The sequence below is a fragment of the Schistocerca gregaria genome, chromosome 1 (genome assembly GCF_023897955.1).
Source record: "Schistocerca gregaria isolate iqSchGreg1 chromosome 1, iqSchGreg1.2, whole genome shotgun sequence".
In the NCBI taxonomy this organism is placed as follows: Eukaryota; Metazoa; Arthropoda; class Insecta; order Orthoptera; family Acrididae; genus Schistocerca; species Schistocerca gregaria.
Genome location: NC_064920.1, coordinates 702,167,475 through 702,173,530, shown reverse-complemented (window position 1 = coordinate 702,173,530; position 6,056 = coordinate 702,167,475). Strand labels below are relative to the sequence as shown.

Below are 6,056 nucleotides of genomic sequence, written 5' to 3'. Positions count from 1 at the left end.
AGTAGCTATAGTAGTAGAAGTATTATACCACAGATTCTCAATAACCACAAACTTTTCGATGAGTTATAGTATTAGTCTTTAAGTTACACAGATTGTTGCTGTTGGTATGCCTTGGTGTGATGAAAATTTGATACTGATGTAGATGAAAAAAACTCCAGACATCCCTCCTATAATCGGAAACCGATCTAATGTCCAGGTGAGCATTGTATTTTGCTGTGATTCCTTACATACATTTTAAGTGTTTTACGTTACATGTAAGACATCTAATATTTGCAGCATATTTCTAAATGGTGACAGTTGAGGGATCTTAAGGTGTGAGCCGCATGTAAAAGGTTCTCACGTTTGTAAGCAGTTAGTGGGATAGTGGGACTTCAATATGTGAGCTTACAAGCTTCCATTTGATATCTAAATCATTTCCTGATGAATGCCTGTATGGTTCCTTCAACAGCAAGGATACTTGTGCAGCAGTTTTTTGCTGGTTACGATAGCAGATGTCAGGGGACAGTCAGTAAAACAAACACACATGTAGATTTCGACAAATTTTACAAGCCTTCTAGGGTGTAGGAAACTGAAATATGTGTGACTGTAGTGAAATATTTCTGAGAAATGTCGAACAGTCATTCACTCTTATGAGGAATTTGATTTGAGAAAGCTACGCTGAAATATTTCGGATGAAGACTGGACTTTGAATATTTTACATGAAGTGTGAATATGATGAGAAATTACAGAATTTGTGTGTTGATCAGTGGAGACTCCGCACCCCATTTATCTACATGTTACACTGAAATTGTAACGAAAGTACCATATTACGGTGAAATTGTAGCATATTGCCCCCTGTTACAGCTAAATTGTAAGAAAATGCCCCAAAAACTGCCAAGAAGAATCGCCCAAAACTGGAACAAATTACCGCATGTTCCACCAAAAATTGTAACAAAGTACCCTAAAAGCTATCTCAGAATGCTTCAAAACTGTAACAGTTTGCCTCATGTTACAGTGATATTGTAGAAAACACCCCATGTTACAGATGAATTGTAAGAACGTCCCCTCTGCTACAGAAAAAACTGTAGAAAATTGTCCAACACACCAGTACGTTACAGTAAAATTAACTGAACGCTTCCAAGCTGTAGAACTCCACAAGAGCTTCAGAGCATACCCAAGACAGCATGTCAGTACAACTTCTAAATCACCCACTTACCGATCATGCTGATATAGGGCTATTAATAGATCTAATGTGATAGGTTTCAAAACCGTACCGTGCTGTTACCAAATACCTCTTACCTCCAGCACAGCTGTGTCATACTGGGTTTTTCCCTGATACCGTAATAGAAGTATGTCAGTTTTGATAAGTGTAGAATCCAAGATGGCCACATGTAAAATCCAGAATGATAGACCTATAATGTCACAATCCAAGATGACAATCCAGGACATCACCATTGATGTGAAAATCCAAGATTGCGATCCATGATGGTAGACCTGGGGATACTGGCACAGCCCAAAACAGTTGTTCCAGTTTCTGTGACACTGCAGTCACTTAACCCCACTAATCATCCACACCATCCACTCATCAGATGAACCTGGTAGATATGATCAGTACATGCTAATGAAATGTTGAGCACTATGAAGTTTCATCTGAGACCTTCCAGAGCCAGACAGAAGAACTAACTTGTACTGTCGACCATAAATATTAAACCACGCCTCCCTCTCAATTTTTATTATCATTATTATTATTCATTGTATGTATGTGTTTTCTCGGTTTCCATTTATATCTCCCTCAGCGCAACAAATCCCTAACATAGCCAGTGCAGTGCCTGAGACATAAGCAGCAGCAGAAATCAAGTCAGCATACAGACAGATTCCAATATGCAGCATCTGATATATTGGAAGAGTACAGAGAACCGTTTCCAGATTGAGTTTCCAGTAAATACAACATGTGTACCGATCAGTGAGCCACCAGTTTTGTATAGTGCACCTGATACATCGGAGTAAAAACCAAGTCAGTATGCAGATTGTTTCCAGAGTTTGAGTTCCCACTATCACTAATGTCTGTACCAGTTGTCGAGCCACTACCGTGATATAGTGCAACTATGAATGTGATCTTATTCTCTGTAACACACAGTCTGTATGTGAGTGATAGTAAATGCATTGTTGTAGACTTGTCCTCACAACATGAGTTCAGTCCACGATTTAATGGCATTGAAGACGTCCTTTCAGATTATGAATGGTATCAGTTACGTCAGAATTCCACACAAATAACGGCAATGATCAACATTCAAATACTTATAGCGTTACTGCGTTGTCATGCAATGTTTTGGACTATCCATGAACAAATAAAGTATACAACAATGAGAATACCATGCAGTACTATCTCTTTCAGAGATCTAGATTCAGAAACTTTATGTGTACTGCCTTAACTATTCAGTTTGTAGCATACGAGGATCTAGGGTGGTGGATTTACATATACATATTTTTTGGAAACATCTTGCATGCGCTTACAAAGCTTATGCATCAGCACCCCTCAGAAGAATAAATTTATATAGATATGAACTGCAGCCGTCTAGAACGAAATTAGAATTGCATTAATACTTTCAGCTGCTGACAGCCGTTGATATATATCAACGGGGACAGGTGAAAATGTGTGCCCCGACCGGGACTCGAACCCGGGATCTCCTGCTTACATGGTAGACGCTCTATCCGTCTGAGCCACCGAGGGCACAGAGGATAGTGCGACTGCAGGGACTATCTTCTGCACTCCTCCCGCGAGACCCACATTCTCACCTTGTATGTCCACACACTACATTCGTTGTGCCCCACCCCAACACCCTCATTACTCGTGGAAGACCTTCTTACCAAGTCCAGCAAGAGTTCGGGGAATATATGTACTTACACACAGAAGACGAAGGTCATGGTCGGTATTGCCAGAACTGTAGACTTACATGGATATGGTGTCTGTTCTTTCAGACAGGCTGATTTGGCGGCAATAATTAGTTGTGAACGGTCAACATGCTATATGCTACCGTTGCACGTGCGTGCACTCGTTTTCTTAGTGTAGATGGATCATAGAGTGTTACACTTTCACCTGAGTGCCACGTATCGAAGAATAGCTGTGGCGATTGTCTTCTTTCTGGGTGCAGTGAGTGTGTGCTTATTGTTCAAAATCTGACGCTATGGCAGCTGATCTCCATTTTTACGGCCCGGGCGTCATTACTACCCGTCGTACACGCATTTTCAGCGGAGAGAACCCTGACCAACAGCATCTGTCGATGAGGTGAATACCTGCTCGAACGACTATGGTTCACTTGGCCAATGTAGCAAGCATTGTGAGCCACAATACTCAGAAGTTATTTCGTTGCACACGCATGTTCATGTCACCACACTTGACCGTACACTTGAAAGACACATACAGCTGTCCAAAACATTGTATAAATTGTTTGTCTTTGAAGTTCATTTCTTCACATAGAGTTTAGTTTCCAATGAAAATCCATACAAGTATTGAGTTACAACAATATACATAACATGATAGCTTATACCTAAGGCTTACATTCTATCCATTGATTATATTACGAACATAAATTTCTTAAATTGTAAAACGTTATAAATTTTTCATTAACTGGATTCTGTTACTACAGCTTGTTTGTTAGGTTCAACTTATCTTCGTTCGCATCACATATAGAAATTAATCACATATCACATTTTTGTGACAAAGTACAAGCATATGATACAGTTCTGCTTCATTTTATAGATAGGTTTTCATCATTAATGGGAGCTCATTTCTTCCTTACGTAGAGGAGGAAGAAAAACATTCGAAATAGGACTAAAACACAGCTCATTGCTGGCCTAACTATGATTAGCGCTGCCTCCTTTGTTTGGGAGGGAAGAAGGGAAATAGTAATCTACTGGTTCAAAGATTTATGAGGAAACGTTACTCATACAATCATGGACTAGTTCCCAAAGAACTTTGGTTCATTAAAATAACGTGTACCGTCTAATCATTGCCGAAGTGTCATGTTGTTTCTACATGTGCTAGTGCTGTTTACTTCAATTCACGTGTAGCTTAGAGTGAAACATGACGATTAACCATCGTAGACATATCTTTTTCAAGTACCTGGAAATGTCATTATTCAAGCTTTCATATGACACGATAAAAATTAACCTTTTTTTTTTTGTAAAATCTCATGCTTAAATGTTTATGTGTACCCTGGAGCGAATAGGTATTGATAATTGTCACGGAGACACACTGCGACGATGCATATTTCACTTTTAATTTGCCTTATGACTCTTGTGTAAATATCCCTATAACTAAATTGTTTTCTCGAGGTGCGGCCCGTTTCTTCATTTGGTACCTGCTACTCTCGACGTAATTCTCTTTTTCTGCGCCGACACGATGCACTGGTCGCTGAAAGAAAAAAACTTAAAACTAATTGCATTGCGTAGCTCGGTGGTCACTGATTCATTTGGTCATTGCATACGTCCGCAGATATTTCCATACTTTGTTTAAATTCATAGACTTTCGTTTATTATGTATCCCATTATGATCATTCACTCTGCAAACAAAATTGTTTGACGTCTCTCACGGTATCTCGTCGTTAGTCCTTAGCTTACACGTCTCGTATAGTTTTTCATAATGTTTCCTTTTGGTTGTAAATATGTTGCCTTTAGCTTAGTATTTAATTAAATCTCTGTGTACATATATCAATAGGTTCTTTAGTTCTTAGTAAAGGTATATGCGTAGTATTTCCCTTTCCTTTGTATTTAGGTTAACTACATTGCATTCCCATTTTGGTTGCGCCTTCAGCTAGTCTGTCGCGCTTGCGCACAGGTCAATGTCTTCTCTCCTGCTAGTCACGTCAGCGCGTATTGTTGATCGCCCGTCAGCTGAGCTATAAGCTAATTTCGTTCATACTTTCGCTTCGCTTGAAGCGGTGTGTTATTTCTCATTGCTGTTAATTTTATGCCTACGTGTACAAATCAAAAGAATCACTTATGTCTATAGACATTACTTAATCTTAAAATACACTCCAGAAGAAAAATTACAGTTAGAATTACGTACACTATGTACGATTATCTTGTGATAAAAAAATATTACCACCCTTCGTCATTCTATAAAGGCTTTTATATCTTTGTGAGGGTGGAGAACCTTGTCTCCCCCAGTTTTCTCATAGGCTAATATGTACGTCCCAGGGTATGGTATTTTGGAAATAAGATATGGTCCTGAATAGAGTAATTGCCACTTCTTATTTACTTTGCCAATTTTTGTCGATTTAGGTTGCATCCGCAAGAGGATTCACTGCCCTTCAAAATATTGTCTAACAAGTTTTAGTTTCTTGTTATAAATTTTCTTCCTATACTCGACCCTGTTTTCTAGTGTAATCATGGCTTGTTTGAATTTGTCTTGTAGTGTCATTTCTGGAGTGCGTATCTTTGGTGTGGTAGACTCCCGCTCATTCGCTTGTTTTGTCCGGAACATCAATTCATTAGGTGTGAAACCGTTGAAGAGTGTGCACGTTACCGAGCACTTGCATTAAAGGAGTTACGTTTTCTACCCATCGGATGTGAGAGGTGTATGTCCTAATAAACCGGTTAAATTCTTTAAAGACTCGTCCTACTGGGCTTGATTCTGGGTGAAAAAGGGTTACTAATATTTGCTTTATGCCCTGTGAGGTCATAAATTGTTTCCACTTCTGCCCAACGAAATATGGAGCATTATCACTTACTGGTGCCTTTGGTCTCCCTCAATTCTTTTTCTGATATTGATGGCTGTTGCATTTTTAATGCTATACATTTTGATATGTTTAGAGAAAATATTGTATAGTGCTACTACGTATCTTACTCATCCTTTACTTCTTGGATATGGATCAGCCATGTCCAGGGATACAATATCTAGAGGGTTTTTGTGTGAGTATTGGTTGTAGTTTAATATATTTTCACACATTGGACTGTTTTGACTTTTGGCATATTGCACACTTTGTTAATACCTGTAGGACTCGTCTTCTCAAATATGAAAAATAACAAAGTGTTGCAAATTTTTCAGTACATTCGCCTACTCAATAATGTCCCCA

At 38.9% G+C, this 6,056-nt stretch overlaps 1 non-coding gene across 1 annotated transcript; it reads right to left on the bottom strand.

Annotated features, from left to right (window-relative positions):
- Positions 1-2,636: 2,636 nt before the first annotated feature.
- Trnat-ugu (transfer RNA threonine (anticodon UGU)) lies at positions 2,637-2,711 on the bottom strand. Its single transcript has one exon. It is a non-coding gene; the product is annotated as a tRNA-Thr (tRNA).
- Positions 2,712-6,056: the final 3,345 nt, after the last annotated feature.